Raw genomic sequence first — 27,801 nt, 5'->3', positions numbered from 1 at the left:
GCTGATTGTCTTTACAACAACATTTGAAAATACAGTATAATTAATGTTTGCACATTTGGTTAGATTTGACATTTGAAGCACAATTTAAGGACGGTATTATTTATGGAGGATAATGAATAAACCGAGGATGGAAAGGTGTGCCATTCGACTTAATGAAATAGTCATGAGTGCTTATTTGTGAGCATGGATAAACACTCAACAGCAATCCTTTTGTGCTCAGGGAGCTTGTCTCAACTCCCCACACTAAGCAGGGTTGGTCTATGAGCATCTGGATGAGGCCTCAGAAGCACACCTAGGGAAGCCCGGGAAAAGAAGAGTTGATGATCCAGCTGGTGGCACACTGGACCAGCACTAAGCCAGATGCCCTGCAGGACTCTCAGAGCAAGTGGCAGCTGGCTGGATCATTTTTCAGGACAAATGTCAAACCAACAACCTAGGACAAATCCCTCCTGCTGCTGCCCCCCTACCCTTAACCCCATGGGTTTTTTGACATTTTCCAGTCTGGTGAATCAGATCTAGTCTCTTGACATTTTCTATTTTATCTGAGTGAAGCGCCTTCCCTTTTCTGTACTTTTGGAATGTGATATGAAATTTTTATATTTCATTTAGGTAAATGACAGGATTGAGGACTCTGACTTCTAATAGGTGTGGGTTCATGAAAAGTGGTTATGAGTCAAAAATCCTGATTTTGAAACCCAGATCTGCTACTTAATCCCTGGACAAGTCACCTTTTCCTTATTCATCCATCCATCTATCTATCTATCTATCTATCTATCTATCTATCTATCTATCTGTCTGTCTGTCTTTATCAATCTACCACTTATCTATCTATCTTGATCTATCACTTGTCTGTCTATCTATCTATCTATTTATCAGTCTATCTGTCAATCAAGGATAACAAAGAATAAGATTCACTGGAGAGGTAGTGACTTATCATGCAGGATTAGGGGAGGCCTTGGAGCCATGTATTACTGTGGAATTTCTTGGACCTCTAACCTGCAATCTATTGTCTTGACATCTACAGTTATTCTGCCCCAAATCACTGCATCAATATTGTAGCTCTACTTTCTATTACCATCTTGCTAAAACCCAGACATACTCTTTTTTTTTTTTTCCCCAGGTCTGGCCCAGTCCAGAAGTCCTTTTTCCCCTACAGGACCAATCTCAGATCCTAAATCTGACCTTTTGTACTCAAACCAAGATCTGAGCCTCAATACTCACTTTTTGTCCCAAGGACCTGCCCCTCATTTTTAGGACTAGAGTTTTCAGCATCAGGACTTTAAGGTTCCCTCTGGGGACCAATGACTCAGAAATAAAACTTCTTGTTAACCTCTCACCCTTGTGAAGGCCACTGACAGCACTTCTGATCTTCTTTTCTTTCCTAATGCTTAAAGCAGAACTGACTGTCCCTTTGCCTTTGCTGTTTCCAAGGCTTTTTGCTAGTGAACTCTGGCCAATAACTACTATAGTTCCATCCCATGACTAGCAAACTCCTACCTCTTTCTCTCCCAATCTAGATACTATAAATTACCTGCTTACCTAAGTAAAAAGTATCTCCCCCTCACCTTATCATGTTTCTACTCCTTGTTTTCTCATCCCCATTCATTTCAGTCCTTCCTTTCCTAAGTCCCAATCCAGCTCTGCCTGGTCTCTTGTTTGGGCTTCCCAGAAATTCCTGGAACCCCTTTCTATATTCTTTCCCTCTCTCATCTTTAGAAGCACTTAGGTCTTTTAAAGAAAAAAAAATACTTTCTATTTTTTTGACACCAATAGAGATCCTATTGCCTCCTCCAGAAGACACTGTATCCTTGGACATCCTCACCAGTACTGGGTGCATCTTCTTTTATACAAATTAGTCCAAGAGGAGGAATAGGCATACTCCTTTATGCCCACTAATACTTCCATATTCTTTCTCTGTCACTATCACTTAACTACATCTTCTTTTTTCTAATTTGCTCTTTCCAGTTCCTGGTCACAGTTTTCCAATAACTCTTAGGCAATTCTCCCTATTTTCTCAATGAGCAGTTGACTACTTAACTTATAATCTTCCTTCCCACCCCATCCTAGCTCTTAAAGTAGAGGACTTCAAAATACACTTCACTGATCACTCAAACACTCTGGGCATAGGGCTGGGTTTTTTCAACTTCTTCAGTTTCTGTGACCTTTATGGTCATGCCTCTTCAGTCAATAATATCAATATCAATCAATATCAATAAACTTTTATTAAGCATCTATTATGTGCCAGGTACTGTGCTTAGTGTTGAGTTTACAAAAAGAGGCAGAAGATAGTCTCTGTCCTCAAGGAGCTTAAAATCTAATGGAGGAGGCAAATTAATAAATGCATAAAGGAAGCAATATATAGCATAAATAGGAAATAGTTAATAGAAGGATGACACTAGAATTAACAAGGATTGGTAAAAGACCCCAGTAAAAGATGGGAATTTAATTGGCACTTAAAGGAAGTCAGGGAAGTCAGTAGGTAAAAAGCAGAGGAGGGAAAGATTTCCAGGCATCAGAGACAGACAGCAGAAGATAATGAAGATCTCAGGCTTTTTCACATATAAGTATTTCATTTCCATGATCAAGAACTTTGAAATTTATTTCATTGTAATCTTTTGTTTACCCTCATTACCCTGTGTCTCACTTTTCTTAAACTTATTCTTTATCCTGACAACTCTTATCATGACCTCTAAGTCTTTCTGTCCCTAATTGCTCTCCTTGGTCATCATTCCCTTCTCAAGTTTGACCTTATAATTAACTATATTAAACTTCTACTCTATTCTATTTTTGAATTCCTTGTGCTATCAACTCCTTGTCCCTTGCTAAACTTAACCTCTGGATTCTACCCATCATTCACCTTCTCCACTCCTACTCAGGTGCTGTTTACCTGTACTGGAGGAAGTTACCCAGTCATGTTGACTTAGTCCCTTACAAGTATATATTTTGTAATCTTAATCAGACCTTCATTGCCAAAAGGCAAATTATATTTGACTTTCACATTCGTCAGAGTGGTTGTTCCAAACCTTTTCTTCTTTTCTTGTCTCATGTATCCTCTACACCCACTTCCTAACAACATGAACCTAGCCTCAGACTTTACTAAGAAAATTTAGGCCATTTTCCAAGAGCTCCCTCTTCTCTTCTAGTCTACATTTCAAAACTCCTTTGTCAGTAGTCTCATCTTTTTCCTTCTTTAGTCCAGTAAACAGTGCTTTTTATTTCATTTCTTTTAGCAGACTGTTCTCACAATCATCACCTCCCTTTCTTTAAATTTCAACCTTTCCCCATCTACTGATTCATTCACTAATGTCTATAAATGTGTCTAGGGGGTCTTCCCCACCTAAGAAAACTTTCACTTTATCTCACCATTCCCTCAAGTTTTTATCCTATGTATTTTCTCCCTTTCACAATCAAACTCCTAGATTGTGGTAATCAAATATTTAAAAAATCTGTCTCTCCTTTGGGCTTCTACTTCTGTTCTTTTCATTCACTTGGTAAACCCATCACAGAATAGCTTCCAACCTTTTGGTTGGAAGTATCATTTGATAGATTTCTAACAGCATTGTCTGTTATAGCTCTTTCCTAACTTTGAAATGCTTTTAAATCTTCAAATTCAATGACTTTTTCTCAGTCTTCAACCTGATAACATTTGGCACAATCATTCACTTATTTACTTATTTGTTTATTCTTATCTCTCAGGGTTTTCCATGATTCTAATATGTTTTGGTTCTATTCACACTATTTTGTCAGCTCCTCAGTTTCCTTTATTGGATTGTTATCCGTGTACTACCCACTAACTGGTTATTCCCTAAACCCCTATCCTGAATCCTCTCCTATTAATTCTCTATAACCTGATTCTTCATTAGTTCATCAGCTTTCATGGTTTCAGTTGTTATGTTTTTGAGCATTGACCAATATACATATCTTCCCCATGGGCTCCAATCCTACATTATTAACCATGTATTAGATATCTTTTATTATATGTAGCATAATTAGCTCAAAGTCAACATGTCTAAAATAATTCTCATTATCTTTTTGTCTTTTCCTTTTTTTAAGGTTCAGTCAGTGATTTTCAAAATTGGATGTACACTATGGATATTATCATATCTCTGTGACCAAAGAAATAAAGAAGACACCTAATTTGATTTCTTGGATTTTACCATTCTGGGCAAAGGTCTCAAGGTATCTTCATGGTACTTAGTACTTAAAACAAACAAAAAAAACTCTTAAATTTTGTCTTAGAATCAATACTGCATTGATTCCAAAGCAGAAGAGTGGTAAGAGCTAGACAATAGGGGATAAACAACTTGCCCAGGGTCACAGAGCTAGGAAATGTCTGAGCCCATATTTGAACCCAAGACTTCTGTCTCTAGGTCTGTCTTTCAATCCACTGAGTCACCTAGCTGCCTCTACCCTTGGTACTTTTTAATAGCTTATGAAGGTGGTTAAACCTCATGAACTACTTGGGAGTATTGGTATACCTGGATGATATCAAAATGTTTACAAAGACATTGGCCGAACATGATGAAAGACTGTTAAAAGGGTTTGATTCACTCGATGAATTTAATCCAAAACTGTTAATGGATAAATGTTGATTTTACAGACCCTCTAGCAACTCTGTGAGCCCTATTGTGTCTTACCAAGCAGTGAACATTGACTCAGAGAAAATAATGGTGCTTCTCAAATGGCCCTGCCCAAAGAACTTTGGAGAATTAAGATTTTTTTTCCCTTAGGAAATGGAGGTTGTTATCATACATTTGGGAAAGAACTTTGTTGCTATTGCTAAATCATTCAGTGATCTCACTTTTGGATATATTATTATATTATTGGGAAAAACCAGAAACAGAAAGACAAGAAAGGTCAGTTTGCCCTAAACTCTCTGAAATAACTTAGAGATCATGAGAAAGAGAAATGTGAACAAGCTTTTAAAGTCTTGGCCAGCTGCCTCATATACACATAAATGGTAGCCTGTGCAGACTAGAACAAGTCTTTTGTGCTGCATACTAATGTAAGACTGGAAGGTGAGGTAGCTGGTATTTGGATTTCAAGAGTGAGCCTTATCGCAAAATCAAAGTATTAAGAAGCCTAACCCCTGATCTTTGGGTTCCTAAAGAAGAAAATGAAAAATTCACCAAAAAATAATTTTATGAATACAATCTCATCTGATCCTCACAACAATTCTGGGAGGTAGATGCTATTATCATTCCCATTTTACTAATGAGAAAACTAAGGTGGTCAGCATTTAACTGACTCTCCCAAAGTCACAGAGCTATTAAGTATCCAAAGTCAAATATGAACTTGGGTCTTCCTGATTCAAGGTCCAATACCCTATCCATAGTGCCATTTAGCTTCATTTAAAATTTTTTTTGATAATTTGATTCACATGAAGACACCAGAGCTTGTGATAATCAGCTTCATTGGTCCCGAATGGAAACCTTTGCCTAAAAGAAGCATGACACGTCTGATGTATTCAAACAAAAGCATCATCAAATTGTGCTGCATATGTGGAAAATATAAGTATCAACATACCCTATACATTAGTATGTCTTAATTTTTTGTTTCTGGAAGCTAAAAGAATGTAAGCATAATTCTAGTGATGACTGATGTAAATCTTGAAATTTCTCAGACTTGTGAATGTTAAAAATTTCCACATTGGGGAATTCTCCATTGGAACAATTCCCTACTGGGAACATTCCCCATTTTGACAGTGAAGAACTCTACTTGGATCAGAAATGGGAGGACCTCTACTCCCAAAGTACTTAAACCTATACTTATAATGAGGCAAAAAGTTCTTTAAGCCATGCCTATTTTTAGAATTAATACAACAGGGTGCTAAGTACCTATTAAAGGTCAGGCAACTTGTAAACTTGCCAGGGGCAAAGAGGTGAAAACTTATTCAGAAGTTTTTTCTGGTTCAAACTTACTAAAGGGATTAGTCGACCCAGCAGTGTTTTTTTTGATTCAAACTTACTAAAGGGATTAGTCGAACCAGCAGTGTTTTTAGAATGGGTTGTCCTTTGGAAACGTCTACTGTGATTGGTAGATGGAAGAACTTAGGGGAAGTGACATAGGAGAAAACCCCCTATATAAGAAAAAGCAGAATCTCTTGAAAGGGAATCCTTTTGGAGGAGCACTCGAGGAGAGGCTCTGGAGAAGGGAAGCTCTTGGAGGACAATCTCTAAGGAGGTCTCGCTGGAGCTCCTCTGAGGGTACTCTGTCCCTCTGGAGGCTCTTGAGAGAGGCCCTTTGAAACAGTCTCTGGCTGGAAGGCTCTTTGAGGATACTCTGTCACAAGAATCCTTGCTTAGACAGACCTTGTGGTGAGTGATAAAAGACTGACTGATTGATCTCTCTCTCTTAAGACTCAGGTCTAGGCCATGTTGGCTTAAGGCCCTTCATACTTATTTCCTTTTTTCTCTTTTTCTCTCTTTTCTTTAATTCCTCATTTGTATTATTAATTAAATTCTCTATAAAACCCAGTTGACTTGAGTATATTCATAATTGGGAATATTTCCCTGGCAACCACCTTATACTTGATTTAAAACCAAGACACTGTAGTGAAACATATTTTCTGTGGTCACAAATTTACTCACCCACTCTTATATCTACTATAATTTATATCTTCCACTATTTTAATCACTACAGTTTAAGATCTTCAACTATTTTAATTATTACAGTTTATGGATTCACTAATTTAATTGTTACTCTGACCATTCACCTGGTAGGCACAGGCTAGAAACAGAAAGCTTCTAATGTTGCAAAAATATTACTGGAAAAATATTTCTCAGATATAGCTTAAATTAGAATAATCTACTTAAAGGAATGCTAGCCTCAGCAGGAATAGAACCATGCTTTACCATCCCCATAAAGACCCACAGAGTTTCATTTGCACATTGCTAAGGATACTAGAGACTCTGAGACCTGAAGAGAAATCCCAATGGGGTTAACTGGTAGCATTTTTAATATACTCCTTCAAAACTACCAAAAACAGTGCCATAGGATTTATGGCATATTTGCTGATGTTTCGGAAGAAGTCATATTTGCCTATTGACTTGTGCTTTGGGTGTTCAAAAGATAGAGAGGATATGGAGACTCAAAACATGCAGTCTGTCTTCCAGCTCAGAAATAGCTGAAGGAAATCTATTACTTATCTATGGTGTCAGCTCATAAAATATTTTAGAGAAACATGATGATATAATACACAAGTTAGAAAAATCCCCCCAAATCTCTAAAATCTCTAACAAGTTGATAATAGAGTTTGTAAGAAATATTTGTGTATAGGGAACACATAATATAGTAGAGTGATGGAAAGCCACCATATATCAAGTAATTGGGGGAAAAGGGGACAATTGCTTGCTTATAAAATAATCTCTGAGAATGACTGGGACTCCATCATCTATTGCTTTTTGGATTGTGTTGGGATCCACTTTCTCCTGCTACCATTGTCTGCTGAACACACTCCTCTCAATGCTGCTTACACTGTGTCACTTTGGTTTCTACTCTCCCTCTCTGAGACTGGACTGGACCTGGATATACTCCTTCCTCTGCCACTTGTGCTGGATTGTGCCTGAGTTTTACCCAGGCAATGAACCGTATTCTCTCCTCTTAACCCTGACAAGATGGGCCTTCCTTGCTTTCTGTCTATGCTATCCTAGATGCAGGACTGCTTCACCCCATCTTTTGTTGGTTCTTCTGGTTGAGGATTCATTTTGAGTTATTATTATGATTTTGTTTGGAGGTGTGTTAGGCAAACTCAAAGTCATCCTTACTCTACCATCTTGGATCCTGGAAGTGAAAATCCTCGTCTTGCCTTTTGATAAACTTCATAAGTTTATCATAAATAAATATCATAAATAAAATTCAAAACTAGGCTTTTTGAATAGATGGAAAATAGTTATGATAGAATTACCACAAAAAAGATGTATGGAGGGGAATGGGAAATAAAAGGAAAGGAGATGGAAAGGTACTGAAGAACAAACTTCACCCATATAATTTTGCCTGGGGTCAGCCCTAAGTATTAGGTGGAATATAAAGCCACAGAAAATCTTTAGAGCATATAGGAAGAGTAATGATAAATATTTCAAAACTGGATTGCAAGTTTTACAGCATAACAACATTACAAATGTACTAATACCACTGCAAATCTCCTGTATGAGTGCATTAAGGTGATTCATAAGAATAGAAAATTCATCCTTGTCAGCCTGGGCTGAGAAGGATAGATTACTTGTGGGCAAGCTATTATGCCTCTTCTTAGCAGTCTTAAAATTACAGCTGACATTTATTTCTAATAAGTTATAGTACAATAGGTGAGAAAATTTACCTGTACTGTGGGATAACAAACTCTTTTCAAGAAAAAAGAAAACCATGGCATTTTCTTGTAGGAATGTGATATACCACCCAGGATAGGGCCATATTATATCCAGGGGGTAATCACTATAGAGAACTAGGATTATTTGACTGTAATACTAGTAAGGAAAAGGAAGAGTATTATTGTCACAGAATTACCTATTGCAGATCATAGTATAGATCATTCTACTAATTTTCTGAAGAGAGAGCCAAGAACATTTAAAAACAAAACCAAAAAAGAGACTTGTTTCTAATAATGCTAGCACTGATTAATAGTAAATAAGTAAAAAAAAATATGTGATAAGGTTTCTCTAGGTTGGGCAATCATCTAGTTTTCCAGGAAATGTGTGTGCATAGGCAATGAAGGTTGTTGGGTAGATATGGTTGGCCCTAGGCAAAATTGTACAGCAGGTGCTAAATCACTGCCAATTTTCTTCCTTTGACCCTTTCTGCAGCATCCTGCTGGTTCCCTAAAGGATCAGTGTTTTCAACCCTTTCACCTTCCCTTCATTCTTGTTTTATTTCTCTCTTCTCTCCCTTCCCTTCCCCCCAAGGTGATTTACTAGCTGACACACCAATTGAAACTAATTGTTGCTAATAGACTGCCTTCTCAGATTATATTAAATGTTTGGAAAAGCAGCAGTTCTAATGGATTGATGCCGAACCTGAAGTCAAGAGGATTTAGCTCTCAAGTCTACCTATCATACTTAATGACTCTCTGGCTACAGGGAAGTAATTTAACAACCCTAAGCTTTGCTTTCCTTATCTGTGAAATGGGAACAAAATCAAACATTTGTTGGAATATTCAAATTAGTTGGTACTTATAAAGTGCTATGTAAATATTACTATTATTACCCTTCATCAGAAGAATGGCAACTGGAGGAAATTTCAAGTACTGAACCATAGCTAGTGGGAGGACAAGGTATTTTTGGTGAGGTTGGAAGCTGTTTTTGGTATGTCATTGTGTCATACCCAATTATTGTGACCTCATGGATCATATCATACCAATACTGTCCATGGGGTCTTCTTGGCAAAGATGCTGGAATGGTTTGCCACTTCATTCTCCACTGGATTAAGAAAAACAGAAGTTATGTGACTTGCCCAGGATCACAAAGCTAGTAAGTGTTTGAGATCAAATTTGAACACAGGTCTTTCTGACTCTAAGCCCAGTGCTCTATTCCCTGAGCCACCTAGCTGCCTCTGCCTTTTCCAGTATAGGATGGTCTATGTGAATGTCTTTGGAATCTCTTTACTCTGCATCTGGTGCTCTTCCTGGTTTCTATTCCATGGAACAAAATGGCCCTCCCAGGTGAAGTGCATTACCTCTAAATTCATCAGCAGGCTTCTAACTCAAGCCCAAGCTGATACCATCTCCCACAGCTTCTTCTCCCCTCTGATTAGAGGACTGAAGGATAGAGTTCCAAACTCCTCCCAATGCCTTTCTTTAAAAAGGGCAGAAACTGGATTTTTTCTCACTCCACTCTCTCTGTCTGGTTTCAGTACTATTGAACAAAATGCTGCATTAGGTATCTTCTTGTCTTCCCCTCTTTTGCCTCCCTTTTTCTACCTCCTTTTGTGTACAATGCTTGGCATGTGGTAGTTACTTAATAAATATTTATTGGATTGGATCATATTTCCCTCTTTACCTCCAGAACTCAAAATGGTAGCACTTCTCCATTTGGGATTTATGGGTATGAGCCTGAAATTATCCCTTCTCTACTCACCCCAGTCATATCTGAGGATATGATTATTGATAATCACATCCCCCCAAGCTTGGGTATCCCTTGATATGGCTGTCCTGTCACTTTTTTTAAAGAATCATCAGAGGAGGGGCAGCTAGGTGACTCAGTAGATAAAAGAGTCAGGTCTAGAATTGGAGGATCTGGGTTCAAGTTTGACCTCAGATACTTCCTAATTGTGTGACTGGACAATTTAACCTGGAATACCTAGTGCTTACCATTCTTCTACCTTAGAACTGATACTTGAGTATTTTGATTCTAAGACAGAAGGAAAGGGTTAAAAAAAAAAGAATCATTGAAGGTAAAAGGGAAGAGGAAAACCTAGCTTGTAATCCTTCTCTTTCTGCCAGTGGCCACTTGAACTGTCAGATGGCATTAAGTCAGCTGGTATCCATAGATAAAAATGTCCCTTTTAGGCTTTACCTTCCATGCACTGTCTTTGTCCCCTCTCTTTCTAGTGGTAGTCTCATAACTCCATTGTTCTCATAGGTTACAGGCTGTTCTGATCTATGAGGCTTTCATTTTTCTTGGGACAAATAGTGACAGAATAGTGTAATAAATATGAGGACTAGATTTAAGAATCAAGAAGACTTCTGTTCAAATCCCACTTCTGACACTTATTAGCTATGAGATCCTGGGCACATCACTGAATCTGCACCTCAATTGCATCATCTGTAAAATGAGAATAATAATAACAGAACCCATTTTCCAGAGTTATTGTGAGGATAACATGAAACAATATACATAAAATGCTTTGTGAGCATTCAAAAGCTATGTAAATGTTTGCTATTATTTTTTTCTCTTGAGCACCAGGATTCTTTAGGCAGAGCCCAAAGAGACCTGGGTGGTATGTGTTCCATGGTGCTGACCTGCTGAACTGACACTCAACTTCCATTAGGGAGACTGTCCAGAGAGAACAGGGACCAGTTCCTGTTGGCACCTGATGTTCCTGAAATACTTTGACCTCAACAGACCATATCTATAGTATTATGTTTAATTTTCAAAATCACATTTTAAAAGGGTTATTGACAAGCAAAAACCCATACTAGGATCAGATGCCAATAGGGTAAAAAGGACTTGAAAATAGAGTTTTATGGTTATTGGAAAAGGAAGCCTTAAGAGAGGTAATTGTTCCTGTCAGCAAAACTGGGAATAGTGAGTGGAAGTCACATAGATGCAAATTAGTCTTGATATAAGAAAAAGATTACTAATTAGAGCTGTCTAAAAATGGAATAGGTTTCTTCAGGAAAGAGTAGGTTTGAACTACATAGAATAAGTTGGACTACATGGCCTCTGATGTCTCTTCCAGATCTGAGATCCTATAATCCCACAATTTGGAGAAGATGGAGTCCATGGATCTCATTTCTACCTCTACTTGGGTGTCACATCTTAAAGTCAATGAATTAGAATCATGCTCTAGCAACATTTTGTACGTGATCCACTATAAAAAGAATGAAAACCTACTAGTCCTAGAGAATACCCTATGTATGTGAAAGTACTTTGAAAATCACAAAACATTTTGCCTTCTCAATAGGAGGGAAAGAATTTGAAATTCAAAATTTGAAAAAAAAAGTTTAAAATAAATAACAAATGTGTTTTTTAAAAAAGAAAATCATAAAACATAGCTAAGAATTGAGTGCTTTAGTATAGTAGAGAGAGCACTAATATTAGTCAATAGATCTGGGTTCAAGTTCTGGCTCAATTCCTTACCTGCTATATGGCTTTAGTGAAGTTGCTTTATCTTTCTGAGTCTCATATTCCTTTTTTATAAAAAGGAAAGAATACTCATACTACTTACTCAATAGGATTTTTGTGAGGAAAGTGGGTCATAAGCCTTAACGTGTTGCAGATATGTGGAATGTTGGTTGCATTGTGATATTTCTTCAAGGTGGTATCAGGAAACTGAAAACCATTCAGACTAATACTAGCTCCTTGACCCCAAGTTGTAAATTTATACTAGCTCTTGGTGACATGGAAACTATGTTTTCAAGGCTCATAAATAACAACTAAATGAGAGACTTTTTTGAGTCCATTGGCAAATAGTTAAATCCTCTCTGCTAATCTTATGAATAAAGTATCATCTTTATCTTTTTATAGGAGATGAAACTGAGTCAAAGGTCAAATAGCATATACTATGTCCCCAAGAGATACTTATCTCTGTGTAGTTAAAATTATTCCTCTTCAATTAAAATTTTACTATAATGCCTCATTGTAGTAGAGGTGGTCCATCATTGTCAAAGGCAGTATCTATCAAAGGGTCTAGGCTCTGGCAGATTCATCTGAGCCTGGAAGGCTCTAATTATTGACCTAGCAATGGTCTGTATCTGTTGTCAGAAATCAAAGAATCCCCAAATTTGTAAGTTAAAAGAAAATCTAGAGGTAATCAAGTTAAGGTAGCATCTCAGACAACCATCTAGCTGAAACTTACTTAGCAGACATCTATATAGTCTTTGCTGTAAAAATTTTCTCTCTATAATATATAATCTAATATAATAATTTGTTATTATATAAACTAATATATTATAACTTATTAGATTATACTATAAAACAATGTATTAATACTTTATTATAATAATGCTATAGCATAATATAACAATAGGGACTTTTACTCAGGATGAAATCTTGTCTACTATTAGGTCATTCCTTTTATTAAGGAATTGTACAACCTAAGCCAAACTCAGTTTCTTTGTAACTTCTTTCACAGGATTATTGGATCATAGATCTAAAGCCAAAGGGGCCTCAGAAACCATCAAAAACTGCCCCCTCATTTTATAGATAAGGAAACTGGGAACCAAGGAAGTTAACTTTTCCAAGGTCACACAGGTAGTAAACACAAAAGGTGAGAGATGAAAACCTGTACCCTGGTTCTAGTTCTTTCCTAGCTCAGTTAATGATATTTGCCACTGCACTGATGTGTGTAGATAGTAATCATTTTCCCAGAAATAATAAGAAAGCAACATTATATTAAGATGTTTTCAGTTGTTTGTTTGACTTAGTTGTTTCTGTAATTTCATTGGTATAGGGAATTCCCAATAAGACAACCTGTTCAAGCAATTGAGATTGTCTCCTCCTCTGCCACACATAGTCTTAAACATTTACTTTAGTAGAAAAGGAATTTATGCTGGACTTAATATGGGAAGATAGGTTGAACAAAGGACCTTTTTTCTTTTCCTTGGTTCCATTGATAGTGAGTAAGTGCTGACTGAATTCAGCCATTAGTAGGTCAGTTAGCATTTACAAAGAGCCTACTGTGAGCCAGATATCCTACTAGGTTCTGGGGCTACAAAGAAAGACAAAAAAAAAAATACTCCCTGCTCTCAAGGAGTTCACAGTTTAATGGAAAAGACCATATGGAAACAACTCCAGACAAAAGAAACAGGGGAAGGTTATACAGCAAAACAACATGCAAACTTGCTCTGTGGATCTGAATTTGGCCAGTGAAATTCCTTGTATATAATCAGCATCTGTTTAACCAGACAGTTACCTCTTGGACCCAGTCAGTGAACCTCCTTTATATGTAAAACCCAAAGTTCTGATCCCATGAGCAATTCCCTAGATTACATATGGTATTTTCTAAGTCACATACCTAAGATATAAATAGGATTCAAACTTCTGGGTAAATATGATGGCAGTGTAGATGCAGGACTCTTCCTATCCTCACCACATACTGAAACAGACTACCTTAAAAAGCCAAAAAAACAAAAAAAAAATTGATATGAATGAAAGGACTCTACATTAGGGTACAGCAATGAAGGTACGTGGGATTTGGGCATTTCCACACCACAAGGGGGTAAAAAAGCTCCCACCAAATGCAAGCTGATCCACCCTCCCCCAACCCACCTACAGACCCAGAGTCAGAGCCAGCATGGAATTTGACCTGTATCTCTCTCAGATTTCTAACTGGAAAGGGAAGGAAAAACCACCACAGTTATGGCAAATAGTGCCCAGGAACAACAACTTCAGAACAACAAGAAAAACAAGAAGAAGGGGTTGACCCTGGATAATTTTTATGGAGGAAAAACCCAGGCTACAGAGGAAATAGAAAAAGAAATACAAATAAGTTCACTAAAACCTTCCAAAAAATGTAAATTGTCCACAAGCTCTTGAAGAATTTAAATTGGAGCTTATCAAAAAGATAGAAAGCCTTCTGTCAAGAAAAGTGGGAAACAGTTCAGAAAGAAAATAACAGTTTAAAGGACAAGAACTCCAAATTGGAGAAACAGCTGGAGAACAAGCAGGATAGACCAAACCAAAAAAGAAAACCAACAGATTATAGTAGAAAATCAGTCCTTAAAGCCCAGAGTTAGGCAATTAGAAACTAATGACCTTGCAAGACAGCAAGAATTAATAAATTAAAGGCAAAAGGCTGACAAAATAAAAGAAAATATAAAATATCTCACTGAAAAGATGATGGATCAGGAAAACAGAGCACAAAGAGACAATTTGAGAATCATTGGTCTAACTGAAAAACCCAGAAAAATAAACAGAAATCTTGACATCATGCTACAAGAAATTATTCAAAAATACTGCCTGAAGTTCTTGAACAAGGGGGGAGGGGGGGGAATGGATATTGAAAGAGTTCATAAAATACCCTCTACACTAAATCCTAAAAAGAGAACTCCCAGGAATGTAATTGCCAGATTCAAGAGTTTCCAAGCTAAGGAGAAAATTTTGCAAGCCAAAAAGAGAAAATTCAGATATCAAGGAGCACCAATCATTATTACACACGATCTGGCAGCTTCCACACTAAAGGATCACAAAGCTTGGAATATGATATTCAGAAAGGCAAGAGAATTGGGTCTTCAACCAAGGATCACCTATCCATCAAAACTGACTATATACTTCCAGGGGAAAGTATGGGCATTCAACAAAATAGACGATTTCCAAGTATTTTAAAGAAAAGACCAGAACCAAGTGGAAAGTTTGATATCCAAACACAAAGATCAAGAGAAACATGAAAAGGTAAATAAGAATGAGAGGGAAAAAGGGAAAAAAATTGAATTCAAACTTTCTTCTTTAAGGGCTTCAATAAGATTAAATTGTTTACATTAATATATGGGGAAAATGTTATTTGTAACTCTCAAAAATTATATTTACTATTATGGTAATTAGAGGAATCATTCACAGGAAGAGATTGGGATAATAAGTGGTATAAGTTTATATGCAAAAAAAGAAAGAGGGTGGGGGAATAGAAGATTGCACCAAGAGATACTTGAAGAAATAAAATAAACAGGATAATTTTTATCACACAAACAGACACATGGAAAGGGGAGGGGAAGAATACACTCATAAGAAAGAGAGGAAAAGATTTCTAATAGGTAATATTTAAGCCTTACTCTGAGTGAAATCAATTCTGAGAGGGAAGAACATCTAGATTCATTGTGGTATTGAATTCTATCTTACCCTACAGGGAAAGTAAGAAGGGAAAACTAAGAGGTGTAGGAGGACGGGGGTACAAAAAGGGAGGGAATGAGAGGGGGGGACTTAACAGACCATAAAAAAAATAAGAAGAAGGGAACAAAAAGGGAGGGGGAAGAAAGAGAAGCATATTAACGGTGGAGATTAGGGGGACTGATTAAAAGCAAACCACTTGTTTAAAAGCATATAGCAAAAGCAGAAAGGATGGAACTAGGAGAGGATATCAAAATGCTGGGGAATATACAAGTGACAATCATAACTTTGAACGTGAATGGGATGAACTCACCATAAAACTAAAACAAATAGCAGAGAAGATTAGAGACCAAAAGTCTACCATATGTTGTCTACAAGAAACACACATGAGGTAGTTAGATACTCACAAGGTTAGAATTCAAGGTTGGAGCAAAACCTACTGGGACTAAACTGATAGAAAGAAGGCAGGAGTTTTAATCATGATACCTGACAAAGTCAAAGTAAAAATAGATCTGATTAAAAGGGATAGGCAAGGTAACTACATCCCGATAAAAGGCAGTATAGACAATGAGGAAATATCAGTAATCAACATGTATGCACCAAATGGTATAGCATCCAGATTACTGAAGGAGAAAGTAGTGGAGCTCAAGGATGAAATAGATAGAAAAAGTATACTAGTGGGATACCTGAACTTTCCACTATCAGAACTAGATAAATCAAACCAAAAAAAAAAAAGAAAGATGTAATAGAAATTAATGAAATCTTAGAAAAATTAAAGTTAATAGATATATGGAGAAAAATAAATAGTGACAAAAAGTAATACACCTTCTTTTCAGTAGCACATGGTACATTCACAAATATTGACCTTGTGCTACAGCATAAAAACCTGGCAAACAAATGAAGAAAAAGCAGAAATAATAAATGCAACCTTTTCAGATCATAATGCAATAAAAATAATTATCAGTAAATGTACATGGAGATCCAAATCAAAAATTAATTGGAAATTAAATAATATGAATATACAAAATCTGTTACTTAAAGAACAAATCACAGAAACAATTAATAATTTCATTGAAGAAAATGACAATGATGAGACATCCTTTCAAAATCTATGGGATTCAGCCAAAGCAGTACTCAGGGGGAAATTTATATCCTTGAGTTCATATATTAACACATTAGAGAGGGCAGAGGTCAATGAACTGGACATGCAAATCAAAAAACTTGAAAGTGAACAAATTAAACATCCCCAGATGAAAACTAAATTAGGATCCTAAAATTTAAGGGAGAAATTAATAAAATTGAAAGTCAAAGAACTATTGATTTAATAAATAAGACTAGAAGCTGTCATTATGTAAAAACAAACAAAATAGACAAAGTACTGGTCAATCTAATAAAAAAAGGAAAGAAAAAAAAACCAATTAACAATATCCTAGATGAAAAGGGAGACCTCACCTCTAATGAAGATGAAATTAAGGCAATCATTAAAAGCTATTTTGCCCAATTATATGGCAACAAATATGGCAATTTAGGTGATATGGATCAGTAATTAAAAAATATAAATTGCTTAGATTAACAGAAGAAGAAATTGAATTCTTAAATCATCCCATATCAGAAAAAGAATTGAACAAGCCTTCAAAGAATTCCCTAAGAAAAAATCCACAGGGCCCGAGGGATTCACAAATGAGTTCTATCAAACATTCAAAGTATAACTAATCCCAATATTATACAAACTATTTGACATCATAAACAAAGAGGGAGTTCTACCAAATTCCTTTTATGACACAAATATGGTACTGGTTCCAAAGCAAGGCAGATCAAAAACAGAAAAAAGAAAACTATAGACCAATCTCCATAATGAACATAGATGCAAAAATCTTAAATAGAATACTAGCAAAACAACTCCAGCAAGTGATCATGAGGGTTATTCATCATGATCAGGTGGGATTTATACCAGGAAAGCAAGGATGGTTCAATATTAGGAAAACCATCCACATAATTGACCATATCAAAAAGCAAACCAACAAAATTCACATGATTATCTCAATAGGTGCAGAAATAGCCTTTGACAAAATAAAATACTCATTTCTATTGAAAACACTAGAAAGTATAGGAATAGAAGGGCCTTTCCTAAAAACAATAAAGAGTATTTATCTAAAACCATCAGCAAACATCATCTACAATGGGGATAAATTATTTGCATCCCCAATAGGATCAGGAATGAAACAAGGATGCCCATTATCACCTCCATTATTGAACATTGTACTAGAAAGTATACTAGCAGCATCAATTAGAGAAGAAAAAGAAATTGAGGGTATTAAAATTGGCAATGAGGAGACCAAGCTATCACTCTTTGCAGATGATATGATGATCTGCTTAAAGGATCCTAGAGAATCAATTAAAAAGCTAGAAGAGGGGGAAGCTGGGTGGCTCAGTGGATTGAGAGCCAAGCGTAGAGATGGGAGGTCCTAGGTTCAAATCTGGCCTCAGACACTTCCCAACTGTGTGACCTTGAGCAAATCACTTGACCCCCATTGCTTAGCCCTTACCACTCTTCTGCTTTGGTGTCAATACACAGTATTGACACTAAGATGGAAGGTAAGGGTTAAAAAAAAAAAACTAGGGGAAATAATCAACAACTTTAGCAAAGTTGCAGGATAAAAAGTAAACTCACCTAAGTCATCAGCATTTTTGTATATCTCCAACACATCTTGGCAGCAATAATTATAAAGAGAAATTCCATTTAAAATCACTCTAGACAATATAAAATACTTAGGAATATATCTGCCAAGACAAAACAGGAACTATATAAAAACAACTACAAAACAATTTCCACACAATTAAAACTAGATCTAAAGAATTGGAAAAACATTAACTGCTCATGGGTAGGATGAACTAACATAATAAAAATGACAATTGTACCCAAATTTATTTACTTATTTAGTGCCATACCCATTGAACTACCAAAAAACTTTTTTACTAAATTAGAAAAACAATGACAAAGTTCATTTGGAAGAACAAAATATCAAGAATATCCAGGGAAATACTGAAAAAAAATTTGAAGGAGGGTAGCCTTGCATTCCCAGATCTCAAACTATACTATAAAGCAATGGTCATCAAAACAATATGTTACTGGCTAAGAACCAGAAAGGAGGATCAGATTTGATGTAAATGACCTCAGCAAGACAGTCTATGATAAGCCCAAAGATCCCAGCTTTGGGGACCATAATCCACTATTTGATAAAAAACTACTGGATTAGGATGGGAGAGATTAGGTTTGCATCAACATCTCACACTCTACACCAAGATAAACTCAGAATGGGTGAATGACAAATATAAAGAATGAAACTATAAATAAATTAGGTGAACACAGAATAGTGTACATGTCAGATCTTTGGGAATGGAAAGATTTTTAAAACCAAGCAAATGTTAGAAGTAATCACAAAATGTAAAATAAATAATTTTGACTACATCAAATTAAAAAGGTTTTGTAAAAACAAAACCAATGCAACCAAAATTAGAAGGGAAGCAACAAATTGGGAAACAATCTTCATAACAAAAGCCTCTATCAAAGGTATAATTATTCAAATTATAAAGAGATAAATCAGTTGAACAAAAAATCAGGCCATTGGAGAATTGATAAATGGGCAAGGGATATGAATAGGCAATTTTCAATTAAAGAAATCAAAACTATTAATAAGCACATGAAGAAGTGTTCTAAATCTCTTATAATCAGAGAGATGCAAATAAAAAGAATTCTGAGGTATCACCTCACACCTAGCAGATTGGCTAACATGATAGCAATGGTAAGTAATGAATGCTGGAGGGGATGTGGCAAAGTTGGGACATTAATGCATTACTGGTGGAGTTGTGAATTGATCCAACCATTCTGGAGCGCAATTTGGAACTATGTCCAAAGCACACCAAAAGACTGTTTGCCCTTTGATCCAGCCATAGCACGGCTGGGTTTCTACCCCAAAGAGATAATAAGGAAATAGACCTGTACAAGAATATTCATAGCTGTGTTTTTTTGGTTGTAAAAATTTAGAAAATGAGGGGATGCCCTTCAATTGGGGAATGGCTAAACAAATTGTGGTATATGTTGGTGATAGAATACTATTGTGCTCAAAGGAATAATAAAGTGGAGGAATTCCATGGGAACTCGAAGGACCCCCAGGAATTGATGCAGAGTGTGAGGAGCAGAACGAAGAGAACAATGTACAAAGAGACTGATACACTGTGGTAGAATCGAATGTAATGGACTTCTCCATGAGTGGAAATGCAGTGATCCTGAACAACTCTGAGGGTTTTATGAGAAAGAATACTATCCACCTTCAGAGCAAAAACTGTAGGAGTAGAAACACCAAAGAAAAACAACTGCTTGATCACATGGGTTGATGGGGATATGAATGGGGATATAGACTCTAAATGATCATCCTAGTGCAAACATCAACACCATGGAAATGGGTTCTGCTCAAGGACACATGTAATAACCAGTGGAATTGCATGTTGGCTATGGTAAGGGTGGGGGGAGAGGAGGGAGGGAAAGAATATGATTTTTGTAACCAAGAATTCTTGTAACCAATGTTCTAAATTTACTAAATAAAATTTAAAAAAGAAATGATAAGCAAGATGATTTCAGAAAAAAAAAACTGGAAAGATCTGCAGGTACTGATGCAGAGATGAAAGAAGTGTATATTTGTATATAATAACAGTAATATTTGATGATGATTATCATTCAAAACTTGACTACTCTCAGCAATGCACTGGAACAATCGTGAGTCTTGTGGTGAGGACTGCTATCCACTTCCAGAGAAAGAACTGTTGGAGTCATCTTTTACATCCATGTATCTTTGGTTTTATTTTGGGGTTTGGGTTATGTATGAGTGTGTTCTTACAACAATGACCAATATGAAATTGTGTTTTACATGACAATAAAAAGAAAATAAAAAGAATAGTGTTCAATACACAGTGAGTGTTGCATAATAAATATTTGTTAATGACAGGGACTCCAATGAACTTGTCACCTCTAGGGTGGCATAGTAGGAAAATGATTAGACTAGGATTCCGTAGATCTGAGGTTCATAGAATCATATATTTAGAGCAAGAAGGCATATTGGAATCTAAATTCCTCATTTTATAGGTGAATAAACTGAGATTTGGTGAATTAAGTGATTTGCCCAGGATCAAACAACTTAAGTGTCTGAAACATAATTTGAACTTAAGTCTTCTTGACTTCACATCCAGTGCTTTACTCAATTTATCACCTGGCTAACCTTAGACTATCCTGATCCGAAATTGGACAAGGATGGGATTTGAACCCAAACCTGGAGCATACAGAATATGATGGATTAATAGCCCATTCTCTTTATCCCCTCCTACCAGGAGATCTAATCTTGCTGAAGCTCAATTCAAATAAAGACATTTGACTAGATAGCTCTTTCTAGCTCTAAATAGCTTAGACATATTATCCAACATGTTTCATGTGAAGAAGGCAGAAGAGGAAAGAAGAAAAAAAAATAAATAGGAAAAGGAAAGGAAGAGGGAAAAGAGGAGAACGAGTACAAGGAGGGGGAGAAAAAGGAGGAGAAGGAGTCAAGCAGTAATTTAAACTAATACAACTACACAATTCACATAAGGAAGACAACAGTTCAAATTAAAATCTGTCAGATAATTGATTGTTTAATGATAGCCTTTGATTTGACATTTCGATGAATTAATCAAGGAGTCTAAGTAAATAGGACCCATCAATTTGCCATGATTCATCTGAAGGCTCTGATATTTTACAAATGAATACAGTTGGAATTAGATTCTTGGAGTAAATAGACAGGTTTGAAATGAATGATAATGAACACTGCTGTGGATGCTACAATCAGCTTCTAGCAGTAGATGACAAGTGCTGAGATCTGTCTCAGAAGCACTCCTTAGCACATATATACAGCAATTAACATCATTTTCTTTTGTTAAGGCTGATCAGTTTGGCACTCAACCCAGCAGTTGTCCCATGTGCGAAAGTCAGTGGAGAGAGAAACGAAGAGCATAAGCATGTCTTCCTTCTACTTTTGACCTTAAGTACTAGGGAAACTGGACTCAAAGGAACAAAGAATTGTTCATTTATAACCATCAAATTTCAGCCTTGGAAACCTAAAACCCAACCTAGAGAGGTGATGTAGCTGGGGGCAAATCATTGCGATCAGATTTTATGCACTGTTGCTATGCTAGAAGCCTCCTTACAGAACACTAGGATCAATACAGGGAATGATAGATGGAAAATTTCAAAACAGCTGACTTTGACTTCAAGATATATAAAGAATGTGCCAGCCACCATAAAGCTAAGTCATTAAGTTGGAAACTCATTTAATAGGTGTTTGGGAAAAACAGCAAAAGGATTTGAGAGACCTGCTCATATAACAGCTTTTCCAACACACTAGGGGACTGACCATATAAGTCTCTCTTTAAATGGGGAAGGTGATTCTATTCCCCTCAAATGATATTGAACTCTAATTTGGGGGAAAAATGCTTCCTACAGAAGCACCAAATGTCATTAAAAGAGACAGAAAAGTAACTTCACTGTTTTAACTTTCCATTTTAAGATTCTGAACTCTGACATCTTTCATCCTTCACTTGATCTGTAGCAGAAAAGGTATACATTTGGAGAGAAGACAGTGAGATGAATGTGTGTGTGTGTGTGTGTGTGTGTGTGTGTGTGTGTGTGTGTGTGTGTGTGTGTGTTAATCTAACTTAGACCTACTCTCTGGTGAAGGTCTTTGATCACCTCTGTAAGAGGATACTCATCAAAGGGAATACAACTTCATCTCTAATTGTCATCTTTTATGCCAAAAATGACAGAGACTAGGAATACCTCTATTATATCTAAATAAGAAGCCTTTAAACATTTTTGTGTCTTAAGAACTATTTTCTCCCCCACCTCCAACTTTAAAAAAAAAAAGTGAGTGTTCTATCGGCATGTCATTTAGTTGTGTTTTTTCCCCCATATTCTTACCTATTCTTAATTCAAATAGCAAAAACAAAATACACATTTTCCCCAAAACCTCATTGGCTTCTTATCGCCCCCTCTGCTTTGGGCACTGAGGAGAGTCTGTTCACCTTTGCTCAGTTCCTACATTACAGTGGTCCCACCAAGTTTATGACCAAAGGTAGAATTCACTTTCTGATAAGCCCTCATTCAGATACCATGGGGCTAGGATCCCAAAAGTCATTCATTGCTCTTTGGGACATTGATGCTATGCTAAGCTGTATACCCAAATTCTACAAAGCACCCTTGACATGTTTCAAACTCATAAGACTGTAGGATCCACTCCTTTGACTGTTTGTCATACAAACCCAAAACACTAAGGCAAAGAACAAGGGACTGAAGCTAACGGACCTCTTCCAGATGCCTCCACAACCAAAGCCTTGAGAATCATTTCATTTTAAAGGTTATTATGAGAGTGTAACCTTCACTGGAGAGAAGAAAGGGAGCATTTGCACTCTCTCTTCAAATTCCCCAAGTGGCATCTTTCATTTCTAGCCTTATCTCACATTATTCTTCTCCTCATACGATAACACATGACAGGTACAAAACAAATACCAGCTAAAGTTAGCTGGCATTTGTATACCACCCGTTATATGCCAGGCATTGTGATAAGAGCTTTATAAATATTATTATATTTGATACTCACAACAACTCTGGGAGGTAGGTATTGTTATTTATCCCCATTTCACAGTGGAGGAAACTAAGGCAGAGGTTAAGTGACTTGCCCAGGAACACATAGTAAGTCCCTGTAACTGGATATGAACTCAGGTTTTTGTGATTCCAGACCCAAGGTTCTGTCTGCTGTGCCACCTAGTTTCCTCTGATACAAAGAGCCTATTTTTGACTGATCATTATTGACCAGAACCATTTAAATGATGTCATTGGATGTTCCATATTCTCTCCAAAGCACTTTCATTCCATGTCATCATGACTTTCCCAGGAGCAGGAAGCAGACTTCCTGGCATCTCTATGTGGGATGACACTCTTAGAGGCACTTGGGGCATTAGCCAGACCTCCTATTACATAAAGGGTGAAAAAATGTCATTAAAGAGAGAATAGACAAGGAAAGTGCTAACACTGAACAGAGTAGATAGAGAAAATCCATGCTGGAGACAATAAAATTATAAGGATTTTCAAAAATCAATATGTGAGCTATCTGGAGGAGGAGTAGGGAAAAAAAAACTTAGATCTTATTAATACCAAAAAAGCACAAACAAAAAATGAACATCAATAACTAATCTTTATCAAATTGTTAGGAGAGTCAGTTATGTGAATTAAAGATTTCCAAAATGCCATTATCAGTTTTTTTTTTCAAAAAAGGTACATTTTCAAAAGCAATATTCAACTATGGACCATATCTTTACCATTTAACAATTAATGAAAAAATATAAGGAGTATATAATCTCACTGTGGTTATTGTTTGTTGATTATGGAAATGCATTTATATGAAAGGGGCCAACAATGCCACATGGGATGTTTTTCAACAGGATGCCTCTATCCATTTTTAAAATCAGATTTATGATTTCATGCATGAAACTCCCAGGGAGAAATTTCCTCTACCAATGAAGGCAAGCAATTTCTCTAAAAATGGTAGTCTTAGAAAGTTGCCTATGGAATCTCTAGATTAAGTGACTTCCCCTATGTCACACAACTTTCAAGTGACAGAGGCAGAAATTAAAACTAGATTTTACTGGACCCAAGACTAGATCTCTATAGATTATTCCTCAGCTCTCATCAGTACCTCAGAATTATTTAAGATTTTTGAGGAATATTAAAGAAATAACTCTACTTAGTGACCTTCTAATCATCAATATTAGACAAGGCATAAAACACAGAGACATAAAAATTGTTTGCTACTATGACACTGAATATCTATTGCAAAAAATATTGTGAAGAGGAATTTTTTAACATGATGGTGTCCTTTCAATTCTCCTATTTGTGGATGATATTGCTTTATTATCAGGACATTACAGGGATTCCTAAAGGAGATCTGAAATACTCACAGAAGTGTTATCTGGCCATCCATATAAGAAAAATAGTGGATGAGGTATATTTATTGCCCAAATTACAAACATGCCTTTGCATGGATAATCTATTGTGTTCATCCATCAGTCTTTATATCTGGACAGACAGTAAAGTCAAGCAATGAGTTGACCTCAAAGATAAATAAGAGTAGGGAAGGAAATTACAAAGTTCCTTTACTTATTCCAAAATTTCTCATAAAAACAAAAATATCTTTCTAATATCAATGGCAGTGCTATTACTGCATGAAAGTAAAATATAAGACACAAGAGTCTCCACAGGATTAAAAATTATAATCTCACAGGAAAATGGAAAGGCACATGTGGTGGGTATGAGCAGGTTGCAACCAATGAGGAACTTTGAGAAACAGAAGTAAAATATTTTAATCAATGAATGATAGAAATAGATGGTAGAAAAAAGAATTTGGGCTCATTCTGTGGCAAGTGCAAATGACAAGTAAACAGAGAGTCTACTAACAGAAAGAAAGTGAGGAAGGCCTCCAATTTGGCCATTGGTCATTTGATGGGTGTTTAGGTTCCCTTAGTGGCAACTTTATTGAAGGACGTGGAAAATAGTGACACAGTATGAGCAGGCATAGAGAGAACTTCCATATAATAAATGTGGAAGCAATTTCAAAATCAATGAGATCACAAATACATTTGAGATGAAAGTTCAACAAAATAAACATACTAAATCTTACAATGTCCAAATAAAGACAATTTAAAAAATATAAATATATTATTCTATTCTATGACAAAATACAGAAATAACAGAAAAAATTAACCTTATTTCTCATTTCATATTTCCCCATGCCCAGCATCTACTCCTTCCTCACATCAATTGTCATAATTCTTACTTTGCCTTAATATTCAGCTCATGTGCCCAGTGCCTCTAAGGAATCTTCTCTGATCTTCCCACTATTGTCTTCCCTCCCATATATACATGCTTGTGTGTGTATCTGGAGAGGGGGAGGAAGGAATAGGTAGAGAAGGAGAGAGGGGAGAAAGAGGAATGGAGAGAAGGGGAATGGGGGAGAAAAAGAAGGAGAGAGAGAGAAAAGAGAGAGATACATGTACATATACAGACAAATAATAAAGAACCCAAGTGGCATCATAGAGAGTCATCCTCAAAGCCAAGAAGACATGGGTCCAAGTCTCTAAAGCACAAACTCTAATACAGATCAGCTCTGTGACCCAGGGAAGGTCACAATCTCTTGATGCTCAACCTGTGGCTCTGAGAAGTTGTAGCATGCTCAGCAGCCACAGGATGATAAAACTGTCTAGGTAGGTGGACTAAACCAGGCAAAGGGCAACTAACTGATGAATCTCAAACCCCTAGGTGAGTTAGGGGGATGTCTATGCCAAATATGTGAAGACTTCCTCCAATGGAATAGGCAGAGACCAATTTGATCCAACAACCATGAAGGCTGATAAAGCAAGTACTATGGAATGTCTAGAGCTAGGTCAGATATTTAAGATGCTAAAATCATGTACTGAATCCCAGGGCCATTGCCAGTCATATTGACTTTTGTCTTGCCACTGGAATTTAGTGACTTGACGACAGAGTGAGGCTGATGACTTGGTGCAACTCTGCCTCACTTAAATTCAATTCCATGCAAGTCAAGATGTCATCCAATGATTCACTGATCCTCTGAAAATAAAGGATGGACAACTTAAGATAATTGTGAAAGAGAATTCTTTACTCTATTGCCTATCCTGAGTTAACACTAACTTAGATACCCCTACTTCGTAGCTCACTAGACTGAAGACAGGATTAACTCTCCTTTGTATACTTTTAAATTTAATCAGCAAAAGATTAAACACCCTACTTAGTCCTAGGTGAGAAGCTAGCAAGGTACTTAGAGAATTCACACCCTTATAAATTCAATCAATCAGGAAACTGTGAACCTTTTAGAAGGTGAGAAGTTGATCCCACAGACACTGCCCCTGGACAGTGCTAGACAATTTTGAAACTGTGATTGGCCCCTGTGAAGAAGGGAAGGGACAAGAAGTCACCATAAAAGCAAGCCCCAAACTCCTTCAGAGGAGATTGTCTTTGAGAAGATAGTTTGAAGAGATTGTTTTCTGGAGGTAGTCTTAGATAGTCTTTGAGGGAGTTTTGCTGAACACTTCATCTTGGATCATGGGTTCAGAGCTTGACTTCTTCTTGGACTCTGACTCTTGGACTGCTTCTCTGAGTGAGTAAAAGGCTAACCCCTTTCCTTGCTTCTGGAGAGACTAGCTTTCATCTTGGAGGAGGTCATGTGGTTACTCACTACCAACCTTCCTGATTGAGAGCTAATTAATCTCTGCCTGCAGTAAGCAGACCTGGAGCAAAACATTTAGAGCGATAGGATAGATAACTTCTCTATCCCCTCACATTTCTCTTCTTTATTGTTTCCTCTCTATTTGTATATATTTGTAAATAAATTCCTGACACAAGATAAAACAAATACTGGCAACCACATAATTTCATATAATCATTGTCCAACCATTAATTTTAACCATTACACAATAAGTTGCAGAACAGGCCCTTGATCTGCTTTTGCAGAGGGAGTTTCTTCATTCAAGAGTTCTCTATACTAATGAAAGCATAGGTCCATTCCCTATTCCCAATGCTTATCTGTGTACATGGCAGATTCCTACAGCATAATGTAAGATCTCTGAGGCAAGTATTGTTTTGCTTTTATCTTTCCATACCTAGCTTAACATGGTGCATTGCTCATAAAACAGGCTTGATAAATGTCTATTCAATAGAACAAATGTAGTAATATGCCTTCTTATATTTGTAGATTATCTTATAGTTTTAAAATATTTTCTAATAAATTATTTTAATATAAAAATAAATATTACATGATATTCATTAATAATCATCATCATCAACATGAATAATTCTTGATTCTTAACCTATGCATAATGGCTGTAGCAACGAAATGGAATTTGTACTAATAGGATTAGATTCTCTAACAGCAGTATGATAATGGATTTTAAATGGTTTATGCCAGTCTTAGAAGCAAACACCTGAAAATTTTGGAAGAGGACCAGGTGCAGAAGAGAATGACCTTAGCTATTAACTACTATTTGATAAGATAAATAAACCAGAAAGAAGTAGTCAGATGAACTTGGAATATCTGATCAGGGTCATGAAAGAGTAAAAAAATCTGCATTTTAAATTCTTAATTAAAAGATCATCTTGGACATTGCCATCATAACTAGTAAACTAGCTGCTCTCCTTGAAACATTATTTGTTTGATTTTGCATAAGGTTAAATACA

General features: G+C 36.4%; 1 long non-coding RNA gene across 3 annotated transcripts in view; it reads right to left on the bottom strand.

The window, feature by feature from the left end:
- LOC130456304 (uncharacterized) overlaps nt 1–27,801 on the bottom strand; it is a 127,407-nt gene that overhangs the window by 3,571 nt on the left and 96,035 nt on the right. The window lies entirely within an intron of this gene.

The sequence above is a fragment of the Monodelphis domestica genome, chromosome 1 (assembly GCF_027887165.1).
Source record: "Monodelphis domestica isolate mMonDom1 chromosome 1, mMonDom1.pri, whole genome shotgun sequence".
Lineage (NCBI taxonomy): Eukaryota > Metazoa > Chordata > Mammalia > Didelphimorphia > Didelphidae > Monodelphis > Monodelphis domestica.
The sequence above is the reverse complement of the archived record's forward strand: the minus strand, read 5'-3'. Positions and strand labels throughout refer to the sequence as shown.